Source organism: Alosa sapidissima, chromosome 14, assembly GCF_018492685.1.
Source record: "Alosa sapidissima isolate fAloSap1 chromosome 14, fAloSap1.pri, whole genome shotgun sequence".
NCBI classification, from domain to species: Eukaryota; Metazoa; Chordata; class Actinopteri; order Clupeiformes; family Clupeidae; genus Alosa; species Alosa sapidissima.
The window spans coordinates 1-13,439 of NC_055970.1; positions in this window are offsets into that span (position 1 = coordinate 1).

The following is a 13,439-nucleotide window of genomic DNA, read 5'->3' on the forward strand; positions in this document are numbered from 1 at the left end:
CCTAACCCTAACCCTAACCCTAACCCTAACCCTAACCCTAACCCTAACCCTAACCCTAACCCAAACCCGACTCTGGGGTCTTCCCCTCTGATCCGGGGGGTCCTGGGTAAAGGATAAACCCTAACCTAACCCTAACCCTAACCCTAACCCTAATCCCTTAACCCAACCCCCACCCCTCAACCTAACCCCCATCCCTCAACCTAACCCCCATCCCTCAACCTAACCTCCAGCCCCCCCACCCCTTATCCTAGCCAGCCCCCCCACCCCTTATCCTAGCCAGCCCCTTATCCTAACCCTTCATGAGTTGTTTGTTTATTTATTTATTTTTCTTTATTTATATATACATATTATTTTATTTATAGACAGTTGACCTTTTCATACCCTATTCCCTTCCTTGTTGGTGTGGTTGGATCCAATCGGCCAGTGCACTCACAGTCACCCACTCCACCAAAGATCATGTTCCCCTAACCTAACCCTAACCCTAACCCAGCAGAGATCAGTCGATGACTGATCGGTGGTTTTTACCCCTATTCCTATTCCTAACCCTAACCCTAAAAACCAACTGCACCCCGGTGCACTTTTGGCTATTACCCCCTATCATACCATACCCTTGTCCTAACCCTAACCATTCGTCCAACATATTTCCATTGGGTTTCCATTCAAACACATTTTCTTTTCATAACTCTCGAAACCCTACCCCCTAGTGGCGAAATGGAGGGTGTGCAACAGTAAGTCATTTTCAAAGATCTATCCACTCAAACAGTAAAAAAAATTTGTTAGGAAAAAAAAAAAGTTCACTACAAAGGTATTCCATTCGACTCAGAATCATCTGAAACGTACTCCTATACACTTTCTGGAGGAACTTTTTTCAAAACCCACTTTGGACTTAGAAGAATTTTTGATTTTTCCCATTCATTTCAATGGGGAAACTAAAAACGGCTATAACTTCCGAACGAAAGGTCATAGGTCAAATATTTTCTTTTCCGCCTCCCCAAAACCGGCCACGAGGAAGCCGGGGAACTTGTCCGCTTCTTTCTACGACCTTCCGTTCTCGAGATATAAGGATTTTTATGTTTATTTCCGGTTTTTAACCAACTTCCGGTCATCGCAGGAAGTCGAGAGTGGTCTCAAAAGGTCCGGCATCAAAAAGGGAAGGGAATGGAGTTGTTTTCAAGTCTCTAGGACCTTCCTGTCCTGAGTTGTAAGACGATCGGCACTTGTGCCGATCTTGCCGTTACCCCTTATCCTAACCCTAACCCTAACCCTAACCCTAACCCTAACCCTAACCCTAACCCTAACCCTAGGAAGGCAAAGGTTACAGTAGACCTGCTGAGTGGACAATCGCGTTGGGTGTGGGTGATGGACAGTGCCCAACCTTGCCTGGCTCCTGGTGAGGAGGGGGATGACCCTGACCTGACCCTTGCCCTAACCCTAACCCCCACCCCCAACCCCCAACCAATATCCTACCCCAAGCCCACCCCTAGCCCTAATCCTAACCATAACCCTTGACCCTGGGTCCCCCCCTCTGACCCGGAGAGCTGGGCAAAGGACAAACCCTTACCTAACACGCCAGTGCCTTCCCCCCCCAACATCACCGTCGCTCAGCAACCCGATTTCTAAAAAGAAACAAATTACAAAAACAATTTATACAAACATATGTCTACAAGAAATACTTACCCAAAATACAAACCACTTACCTGGACCTGCAAAAGTATTATTGTACACAAAAATGACCCAATACATACCTGGTGAAATAATACCAAAATATATGTCAACAAAAAATAAAAAAAGAAATACAAACCACTTACCTGGACCAACAAAAGTACTCTTGTACATAAATATGACTTACTGATCAAACAATACCAAACAAATACATCAAACATCGAACATCGTGGAAACCTCTCAGAGGTTATAAAAGGAGGCGTAGACCGATTGAGTCTCAGTCTTGCTTGAGTCACCGGACGGTGAACATCGCCTGAAGCCTACCTCAGCCTAAAAAAAGCTAGCTAACAGTTCAAGCTCACTTGATAAAGATATAAAAAAATATCGAAACGTCGTGCTAAAGCTTGAACAATGACTAACAACAATGAATGGACAGAGGTTCACTATAAAAAAGGACATAGGGTTCCTAAAAAACAAAATCTACATGATTATGACAAAAACCAAAACCTACCTGATTATGACAAAAAACATTATGGATTTAGACATTGCAGCGATGTGGCTTCCCGAAACGGGAATGCGGACCGCTGCAATAAAAACCGATTTGGGCGAAATAACCGATGTGGACACGGAAACGATGGGGCTTCCCAAAAGTGGAATGCGGACCGTTTCAGCAATAACCGATATGACCAAAAGGCAAAAAAAGCATCAACTAAAGACAACAGAGAAAACAATTATATGCCTAAAGACAATAAGAAAAACAAATACATACCTACCAGTCCAGAGCTAAGAAAAACAGTCAAACTAATGCAAAAATTGATAACGATGATACATCACCTAAAAAACATAGAAACAAAAAATGAAAACCCACCTGCATCCTTCCAAAGATTGGAAAAATTCCTCACGGAAATCATAAAACCAGCCTCCCCCAGTGCAAAAGTGCAAGAATTACTTACTGGCAATGCAAAAAATTGGATGTACACAACACAAGTCATTTTGGAAGAACATTATGAACTTGAAATTCAAGAGACACTCAGAAAATTGGGGTCTTTGATGGGGAGAGATGGGCATACAGCCTTTAATATTGCAAAGGGGTGGGCAACCAAACATCTGGGAAAGAGACTAAAAATGGAGACTGTTGCTCGGGCTGAGGAACTCTTAGGCGAAGGACTAAGAGGCGAGTGGTCATTGGATGAGGACTTTCCTCTCCTTCCAACACCACGGGACCCTCCTCTTACTCCAGTGCACCTGCAAGCACCAAAACAACCAAGGGTTAAAATCCAAATAGAACACAAAAAGAATACATGGAGTACACTTGCAGAGAATAACCAAACAGCTAGGGACTTACTTGAGTTCATCCTGGAACCTGGACTTCCACCGCTGACTCCACAATCCTCCAACTCACCTGCGGAAAAAGAAATAGAAAAACTAACACCAATCCCACAAACGCCAATCACACCAGTGCAGACGGCGAGTTCGCCAGCACTGACCACACAAGAACAAACAGTAACCCCCAAACCTGCCACACGTATGAGTACAAGAAGTAAATACTGTAAATTGACAGTTACCCCGGGGAAACCTCCCTACAGACGGGGGAAATTAATAGGAAGGCAAAGGTTACAGTAGACCTGCTGAGTGGACAATCGCGTTGGGTGTGGGTGATGGACAGTGCCCAACCTTGCCTGGCTCCTGGTGAGGAGGGGGATGACCCTGACCTGACCCTTGCCCTAACCCTAACCCCCACCCCCAACCCCCAACCAATATCCTACCCCAAGCCCACCCCTAGCCCTAATCCTAACCATAACCCTTGACCCTGGGTCCCCCCCTCTGACCCGGAGAGCTGGGCAAAGGACAAACCCTTACCTAACCCTAACCCTAACCCTAACCCAAACCCGACTCTGGGGTCTTCCCCTCTGATCCGGGGGTCCTGGTAAAGGATAAACCCTAACCTAACCCTAACCCTAACCCTAACCCTAATCCCTTAACCCAACCCCCACCCCTCAACCTAACCCCCATCCCTCAACCTAACCCCCATCCCTCAACCTAACCTCCAGCCCCCCACCCCTTATCCTAGCCAGCCCCCCACCCCTTATCCTAGCCAGCCCCTTATCCTAACCCTTCATGAGTTGTTTGTTTATTTATTTATTTTTCTTTATTTATATATACATATTATTTTATTTATAGACAGTTGACCTTTTCATACCCTATTCCCTTCCTTGTTGGTGTGGTTGGATCCAATCGGCCAGTGCACTCACAGTCACCCACTCCACCAAAGATCATGTTCCCCTAACCTAACCCTAACCCTAACCCAGCAGAGATCAGTCGATGACTGATCGGTGGTTTTTACCCCTATTCCTATTCCTAACCCTAACCCTAAAAACCAACTGCACCCCGGTGCACTTTTGGCTATTACCCCCTATCATACCATACCCTTGTCCTAACCCTAACCATTCGTCCAACATATTTCCATTGGGTTTCCATTCAAACACATTTTCTTTCATAACTCTCGAACCCTACCCCTAGTGGCGAAATGGAGGGGTGCAACAGTAAGTCATTTTCAAAGATCTATCCACTCAAACAGTAAAAAAAATTTGTTAGGAAAAAAAAAAAGTTCACTACAAAGGTATTCCATTCGACTCAGAATCATCTGAAACGTACTCCTATACACTTTCTGGAGGAACTTTTTTCAAAACCCACTTTGGACTTAGAAGAATTTTTGATTTTTCCCATTCATTTCAATGGGGAAACTAAAAACGGCTATAACTTCCGAACGAAAGGTCATAGGTCAAATATTTTCTTTTCCGCCTCCCCAAAACCGGCCACGAGGAAGCCGGGGAACTTGTCCGCTTCTTTCTACGACCTTCCGTTCTCGAGATATAAGGATTTTTATGTTTATTTCCGGTTTTTAACCAACTTCCGGTCATCGCAGGAAGTCGAGAGTGGTCTCAAAAGGTCCGGCATCAAAAAGGGAAGGGAATGGAGTTGTTTTCAAGTCTCTAGGACCTTCCTGTCCTGAGTTGTAAGACGATCGGCACTTGTGCCGATCTTGCCGTTACCCCTTATCCTAACCCTAACCCTAACCCTAACCCTAACCCTAACCCTAACCCTAACCCTAACCCTAACCCTAACCCTAACCCTAACCCTAACCCTAACCCTAACCCTAACCCTAACCCTAACCCTAACCCTAACCCTAACCCTAACCCTAACCCTAACCCTAACCCTAACCCTAACCCTAACCCTAACCCTAACCCTAACCCTAACCCTAACCCTAACCCTAACCCTAACCCTAACCCTAACCCTAACCCTAACCCTAACCCTAACCCTAACCCTAACCCTAACCCAAACCCGACTCTGGGGTCTTCCCCTCTGATCCGGGGGTCCTGGTAAAGGATAAACCCTAACCTAACCCTAACCCTAACCCTAACCCTAATCCCTTAACCCAACCCCCACCCCTCAACCTAACCCCCATCCCTCAACCTAACCCCCATCCCTCAACCTAACCTCCAGCCCCCCACCCCTTATCCTAGCCAGCCCCCCACCCCTTATCCTAGCCAGCCCCTTATCCTAACCCTTCATGAGTTGTTTGTTTATTTATTTATTTTTCTTTATTTATATATACATATTATTTTATTTATAGACAGTTGACCTTTTCATACCCTATTCCCTTCCTTGTTGGTGTGGTTGGATCCAATCGGCCAGTGCACTCACAGTCACCCACTCCACCAAAGATCATGTTCCCCTAACCTAACCCTAACCCTAACCCAGCAGAGATCAGTCGATGACTGATCGGTGGTTTTTACCCCTATTCCTATTCCTAACCCTAACCCTAAAAACCAACTGCACCCCGGTGCACTTTTGGCTATTACCCCCTATCATACCATACCCTTGTCCTAACCCTAACCATTCGTCCAACATATTTCCATTGGGTTTCCATTCAAACACATTTTCTTTCATAACTCTCGAACCCTACCCCTAGTGGCGAAATGGAGGGGTGCAACAGTAAGTCATTTTCAAAGATCTATCCACTCAAACAGTAAAAAAAATTTGTTAGGAAAAAAAAAAAGTTCACTACAAAGGTATTCCATTCGACTCAGAATCATCTGAAACGTACTCCTATACACTTTCTGGAGGAACTTTTTTCAAAACCCACTTTGGACTTAGAAGAATTTTTGATTTTTCCCATTCATTTCAATGGGGAAACTAAAAACGGCTATAACTTCCGAACGAAAGGTCATAGGTCAAATATTTTCTTTTCCGCCTCCCCAAAACCGGCCACGAGGAAGCCGGGGAACTTGTCCGCTTCTTTCTACGACCTTCCGTTCTCGAGATATAAGGATTTTTATGTTTATTTCCGGTTTTTAACCAACTTCCGGTCATCGCAGGAAGTCGAGAGTGGTCTCAAAAGGTCCGGCATCAAAAAGGGAAGGGAATGGAGTTGTTTTCAAGTCTCTAGGACCTTCCTGTCCTGAGTTGTAAGACGATCGGCACTTGTGCCGATCTTGCCGTTACCCCTTATCCTAACCCTAACCCTAACCCTAACCCTAACCCTAACCCTAACCCTAACCCTAACCCTAGGAAGGCAAAGGTTACAGTAGACCTGCTGAGTGGACAATCGCGTTGGGTGTGGGTGATGGACAGTGCCCAACCTTGCCTGGCTCCTGGTGAGGAGGGGGATGACCCTGACCTGACCCTTGCCCTAACCCTAACCCCCACCCCCAACCCCCAACCAATATCCTACCCCAAGCCCACCCCTAGCCCTAATCCTAACCATAACCCTTGACCCTGGGTCCCCCCCTCTGACCCGGAGAGCTGGGCAAAGGACAAACCCTTACCTAACACGCCAGTGCCTTCCCCCCCCAACATCACCGTCGCTCAGCAACCCGATTTCTAAAAAGAAACAAATTACAAAAACAATTTATACAAACATATGTCTACAAGAAATACTTACCCAAAATACAAACCACTTACCTGGACCTGCAAAAGTATTATTGTACACAAAAATGACCCAATACATACCTGGTGAAATAATACCAAAATATATGTCAACAAAAAATAAAAAAAGAAATACAAACCACTTACCTGGACCAACAAAAGTACTCTTGTACATAAATATGACTTACTGATCAAACAATACCAAACAAATACATCAAACATCGAACATCGTGGAAACCTCTCAGAGGTTATAAAAGGAGGCGTAGACCGATTGAGTCTCAGTCTTGCTTGAGTCACCGGACGGTGAACATCGCCTGAAGCCTACCTCAGCCTAAAAAAAGCTAGCTAACAGTTCAAGCTCACTTGATAAAGATATAAAAAAATATCGAAACGTCGTGCTAAAGCTTGAACAATGACTAACAACAATGAATGGACAGAGGTTCACTATAAAAAAGGACATAGGGTTCCTAAAAAACAAAATCTACATGATTATGACAAAAACCAAAACCTACCTGATTATGACAAAAAACATTATGGATTTAGACATTGCAGCGATGTGGCTTCCCGAAACGGGAATGCGGACCGCTGCAATAAAAACCGATTTGGGCGAAATAACCGATGTGGACACGGAAACGATGGGGCTTCCCAAAAGTGGAATGCGGACCGTTTCAGCAATAACCGATATGACCAAAAGGCAAAAAAAGCATCAACTAAAGACAACAGAGAAAACAATTATATGCCTAAAGACAATAAGAAAAACAAATACATACCTACCAGTCCAGAGCTAAGAAAAACAGTCAAACTAATGCAAAAATTGATAACGATGATACATCACCTAAAAAACATAGAAACAAAAAATGAAAACCCACCTGCATCCTTCCAAAGATTGGAAAAATTCCTCACGGAAATCATAAAACCAGCCTCCCCCAGTGCAAAAGTGCAAGAATTACTTACTGGCAATGCAAAAAATTGGATGTACACAACACAAGTCATTTTGGAAGAACATTATGAACTTGAAATTCAAGAGACACTCAGAAAATTGGGGTCTTTGATGGGGAGAGATGGGCATACAGCCTTTAATATTGCAAAGGGGTGGGCAACCAAACATCTGGGAAAGAGACTAAAAATGGAGACTGTTGCTCGGGCTGAGGAACTCTTAGGCGAAGGACTAAGAGGCGAGTGGTCATTGGATGAGGACTTTCCTCTCCTTCCAACACCACGGGACCCTCCTCTTACTCCAGTGCACCTGCAAGCACCAAAACAACCAAGGGTTAAAATCCAAATAGAACACAAAAAGAATACATGGAGTACACTTGCAGAGAATAACCAAACAGCTAGGGACTTACTTGAGTTCATCCTGGAACCTGGACTTCCACCGCTGACTCCACAATCCTCCAACTCACCTGCGGAAAAAGAAATAGAAAAACTAACACCAATCCCACAAACGCCAATCACACCAGTGCAGACGGCGAGTTCGCCAGCACTGACCACACAAGAACAAACAGTAACCCCCAAACCTGCCACACGTATGAGTACAAGAAGTAAATACTGTAAATTGACAGTTACCCCGGGGAAACCTCCCTACAGACGGGGGAAATTAATAGGAAGGCAAAGGTTACAGTAGACCTGCTGAGTGGACAATCGCGTTGGGTGTGGGTGATGGACAGTGCCCAACCTTGCCTGGCTCCTGGTGAGGAGGGGGATGACCCTGACCTGACCCTTGCCCTAACCCTAACCCCCACCCCCAACCCCCAACCAATATCCTACCCCAAGCCCACCCCTAGCCCTAATCCTAACCATAACCCTTGACCCTGGGTCCCCCCCTCTGACCCGGAGAGCTGGGCAAAGGACAAACCCTTACCTAACCCTAACCCTAACCCTAACCCAAACCCGACTCTGGGGTCTTCCCCTCTGATCCGGGGGTCCTGGTAAAGGATAAACCCTAACCTAACCCTAACCCTAACCCTAACCCTAATCCCTTAACCCAACCCCCACCCCTCAACCTAACCCCCATCCCTCAACCTAACCCCCATCCCTCAACCTAACCTCCAGCCCCCCACCCCTTATCCTAGCCAGCCCCCCACCCCTTATCCTAGCCAGCCCCTTATCCTAACCCTTCATGAGTTGTTTGTTTATTTATTTATTTTTCTTTATTTATATATACATATTATTTTATTTATAGACAGTTGACCTTTTCATACCCTATTCCCTTCCTTGTTGGTGTGGTTGGATCCAATCGGCCAGTGCACTCACAGTCACCCACTCCACCAAAGATCATGTTCCCCTAACCTAACCCTAACCCTAACCCAGCAGAGATCAGTCGATGACTGATCGGTGGTTTTTACCCCTATTCCTATTCCTAACCCTAACCCTAAAAACCAACTGCACCCCGGTGCACTTTTGGCTATTACCCCCTATCATACCATACCCTTGTCCTAACCCTAACCATTCGTCCAACATATTTCCATTGGGTTTCCATTCAAACACATTTTCTTTCATAACTCTCGAACCCTACCCCTAGTGGCGAAATGGAGGGGTGCAACAGTAAGTCATTTTCAAAGATCTATCCACTCAAACAGTAAAAAAAATTTGTTAGGAAAAAAAAAAAGTTCACTACAAAGGTATTCCATTCGACTCAGAATCATCTGAAACGTACTCCTATACACTTTCTGGAGGAACTTTTTTCAAAACCCACTTTGGACTTAGAAGAATTTTTGATTTTTCCCATTCATTTCAATGGGGAAACTAAAAACGGCTATAACTTCCGAACGAAAGGTCATAGGTCAAATATTTTCTTTTCCGCCTCCCCAAAACCGGCCACGAGGAAGCCGGGGAACTTGTCCGCTTCTTTCTACGACCTTCCGTTCTCGAGATATAAGGATTTTTATGTTTATTTCCGGTTTTTAACCAACTTCCGGTCATCGCAGGAAGTCGAGAGTGGTCTCAAAAGGTCCGGCATCAAAAAGGGAAGGGAATGGAGTTGTTTTCAAGTCTCTAGGACCTTCCTGTCCTGAGTTGTAAGACGATCGGCACTTGTGCCGATCTTGCCGTTACCCCTTATCCTAACCCTAACCCTAACCCTAACCCTAACCCTAACCCTAACCCTAACCCAAACCCGACTCTGGGGTCTTCCCCTCTGATCCGGGGGTCCTGGTAAAGGATAAACCCTAACCTAACCCTAACCCTAACCCTAACCCTAATCCCTTAACCCAACCCCCACCCCTCAACCTAACCCCCATCCCTCAACCTAACCCCCATCCCTCAACCTAACCTCCAGCCCCCCACCCCTTATCCTAGCCAGCCCCCCACCCCTTATCCTAGCCAGCCCCTTATCCTAACCCTTCATGAGTTGTTTGTTTATTTATTTATTTTTCTTTATTTATATATACATATTATTTTATTTATAGACAGTTGACCTTTTCATACCCTATTCCCTTCCTTGTTGGTGTGGTTGGATCCAATCGGCCAGTGCACTCACAGTCACCCACTCCACCAAAGATCATGTTCCCCTAACCTAACCCTAACCCTAACCCAGCAGAGATCAGTCGATGACTGATCGGTGGTTTTTACCCCTATTCCTATTCCTAACCCTAACCCTAAAAACCAACTGCACCCCGGTGCACTTTTGGCTATTACCCCCTATCATACCATACCCTTGTCCTAACCCTAACCATTCGTCCAACATATTTCCATTGGGTTTCCATTCAAACACATTTTCTTTCATAACTCTCGAACCCTACCCCTAGTGGCGAAATGGAGGGGTGCAACAGTAAGTCATTTTCAAAGATCTATCCACTCAAACAGTAAAAAAAATTTGTTAGGAAAAAAAAAAAGTTCACTACAAAGGTATTCCATTCGACTCAGAATCATCTGAAACGTACTCCTATACACTTTCTGGAGGAACTTTTTTCAAAACCCACTTTGGACTTAGAAGAATTTTTGATTTTTCCCATTCATTTCAATGGGGAAACTAAAAACGGCTATAACTTCCGAACGAAAGGTCATAGGTCAAATATTTTCTTTTCCGCCTCCCCAAAACCGGCCACGAGGAAGCCGGGGAACTTGTCCGCTTCTTTCTACGACCTTCCGTTCTCGAGATATAAGGATTTTTATGTTTATTTCCGGTTTTTAACCAACTTCCGGTCATCGCAGGAAGTCGAGAGTGGTCTCAAAAGGTCCGGCATCAAAAAGGGAAGGGAATGGAGTTGTTTTCAAGTCTCTAGGACCTTCCTGTCCTGAGTTGTAAGACGATCGGCACTTGTGCCGATCTTGCCGTTACCCCTTATCCTAACCCTAACCCTAACCCTAACCCTAACCCTAACCCTAACCCTAACCCTAGTCTTCTCCAAGCTTGGAGAAAGTTCGTTTTTTGCCCTATACCCTAACCCTAACCCTAACCCTAACCCTAACCCTAACCCGAACCCTACCCCTAGTGGCGAAATGGAGGGGTGCAACAGTAAGTCATTTTCAAAGATCTATCCACTCAAACAGTAAAAAAAATTTGTTAGGAAAAAAAAAAAGTTCACTACAAAGGTATGCCATTCGACTCAGAATCATCTGAAACGTACTCCTATACACTTTCTGGGGGAACTTTTTTCAAAACCCACTTTGGACTTAGAAGAATTTTTGATTTTTCCCATTCATTTCAATGGGGAAACTAAAAACGGCTATAACTCCGGAACGAAAGGTCATAGGTCAAATATTTTCTTTTCCGCCTCCCCAAAACCGGCCACGAGGAAGCCGGGGAACTTGTCCGCTTCTTTCTACGACCTTCCGTTCTCGAGATATAAGGATTTTTATGTTTATTTCCGGTTTTTAACCAACTTCCGGTCATCGCAGGAAGTCGAGAGTGGTCTCAAAAGGTCCGGCATCAAAAAGGGAAGGGAATGGAGTTGTTTTCAAGTCTCTAGGACCTTCCTGTCCTGAGTTGTAAGACGATCGGCACTTGTGCCGATCTTGCCGTTACCCCTTATCCTAACCCTAACCCTAACCCTAACCCTAGCTTGGAGAAAGTTCGTTTTTTGCCCTATACCCTAACCCTAACCCTAACCCTAACCCACTTCCGGTCATCGGAGGAGGTCGAGGGTGGGCTCAATCGAAAGGTCTGGCCCTTTACTACATAGCATAGTTGGTTGCACGTCTCTACTACCTTCCTATCTTGAGTTATAGCCATTAGCAATGAGGCCGAGTTATTAGACGCCCATCTAATTCGGGGTTTTAAGCCTATAACCTAACCCTAACCCTAACCCTAACCCTAACCCTAACCCTAACCCTACATTCCTACCCCAGCCCCTTAACCTAACCCTAACCCCTAGGCCAACCCCAGCCCCTATCCCTAAACCCCATCCCTAAACCTAACCCTCAGCCACTTGGCTACATTCCTACCCCAGCCCCTTAACCTAACCCTAACCCCTAACCCAACCCTTAGGCCAACCCCAGCCCCTATCCCTAAACCCAACCCCCACCCCCATCCCTCAACCTAACCTCCAGCCCCCCACCCCTTATCCTAACCCTTCATGAGTTGTTTGTTTATTTATTTATTTATTTTTCTTCTTTTTTTCCCTTTTCTAATTTACTTATTTCTTTATTAAATATTTTTCATATTTATATTATTTTATAGACAGACAGTTGACCTTTTCATACCCTTTCCCCTCCTTGTTGGTGTGGTTGGATCCAATCGGCCAGTGCACTCACAGTCACCCACTCCACCAAATATCATGTTCCCCTAACCTAACCCTAACCCTAACCTGTCACTGCAACATTATGCCTAATCTTAACTAAAAAACACATATATATTGTATCCCTGAATCTTACCCAACTACTAACCTTAACCTGTCACTACAACATTATGCCTAATCTTAACCCTTAATTTAATCAACCCACATCAATAGGTTTTCTCATTTTGACCCTACACCTAAAAATTCAATTTTTAAAACTTAACCCCAGTAGGACCTGACCCCTCTAAAACTCAAAACTGCGTGGTCTCTCATCGTAACCACTACACCTAAACTCAATTCTAAAACTTAACCTTAAAACAGTTTGGCCTCTTAAAACTCAACACTATATGTCATGTCAAACCCAACTACAGACTCACTCGGAACACAGAGATATTGTATCCCTGAATCTTACCCAACTGCTATCCTTAACCTATCACTACAACATTATGCCTAATCTTAACCAAAAACACATATATATGGTATCCCTGAATCTTACCCAACTACTAATCTTAACCTGTCACTACAACATTATACCTAATCTTAATTCTGAATTTAACCCATACACGGCCTGACTTCTAAAACTCAGCATCTCGCTAACCTTAACTGGGTACCTTAATTTTACGCTGTCTTCAATCTTTTCTCAGAATCTGGTCTGAGAACACATAAAGCCGTGGACGCCTTGGGTGCCGCGAAGAGTTCCTCTCTGTAGCATTTGTGTTTCTCTCCTGACTTGAATAACTGAGTAAATAATAACCGTCTTAGTCTCTTGTTTTAACCATACACTTTAATCCAATAATAAAACTTAAAATCCAACTCTAGACCTAATTATTCTAGAAACTCACCATTTTGATCCGTGAAGTCGCCACTTTAAAAATCTGATATATAGATAGGATTAAGAGGAATTCTAAGCCCATAAAAGCTTTCCACACCAGAAATAACCACAGGTCTTGTGACAATGCTTAACAAGCGCCGGCCCGTGCATTTCCCTCGACTCCTCCTTTCAACCTCGCTTGGAGTAAATCCAAGTTTGGGGAGGATCGTTGTACATTGTCTCACACCTAACCCTAACCCTAACCCTTGGTCCCATCCCTCTAGCACCTAGCGTTACCGAGGCAGAAGAGGGAAACCTTG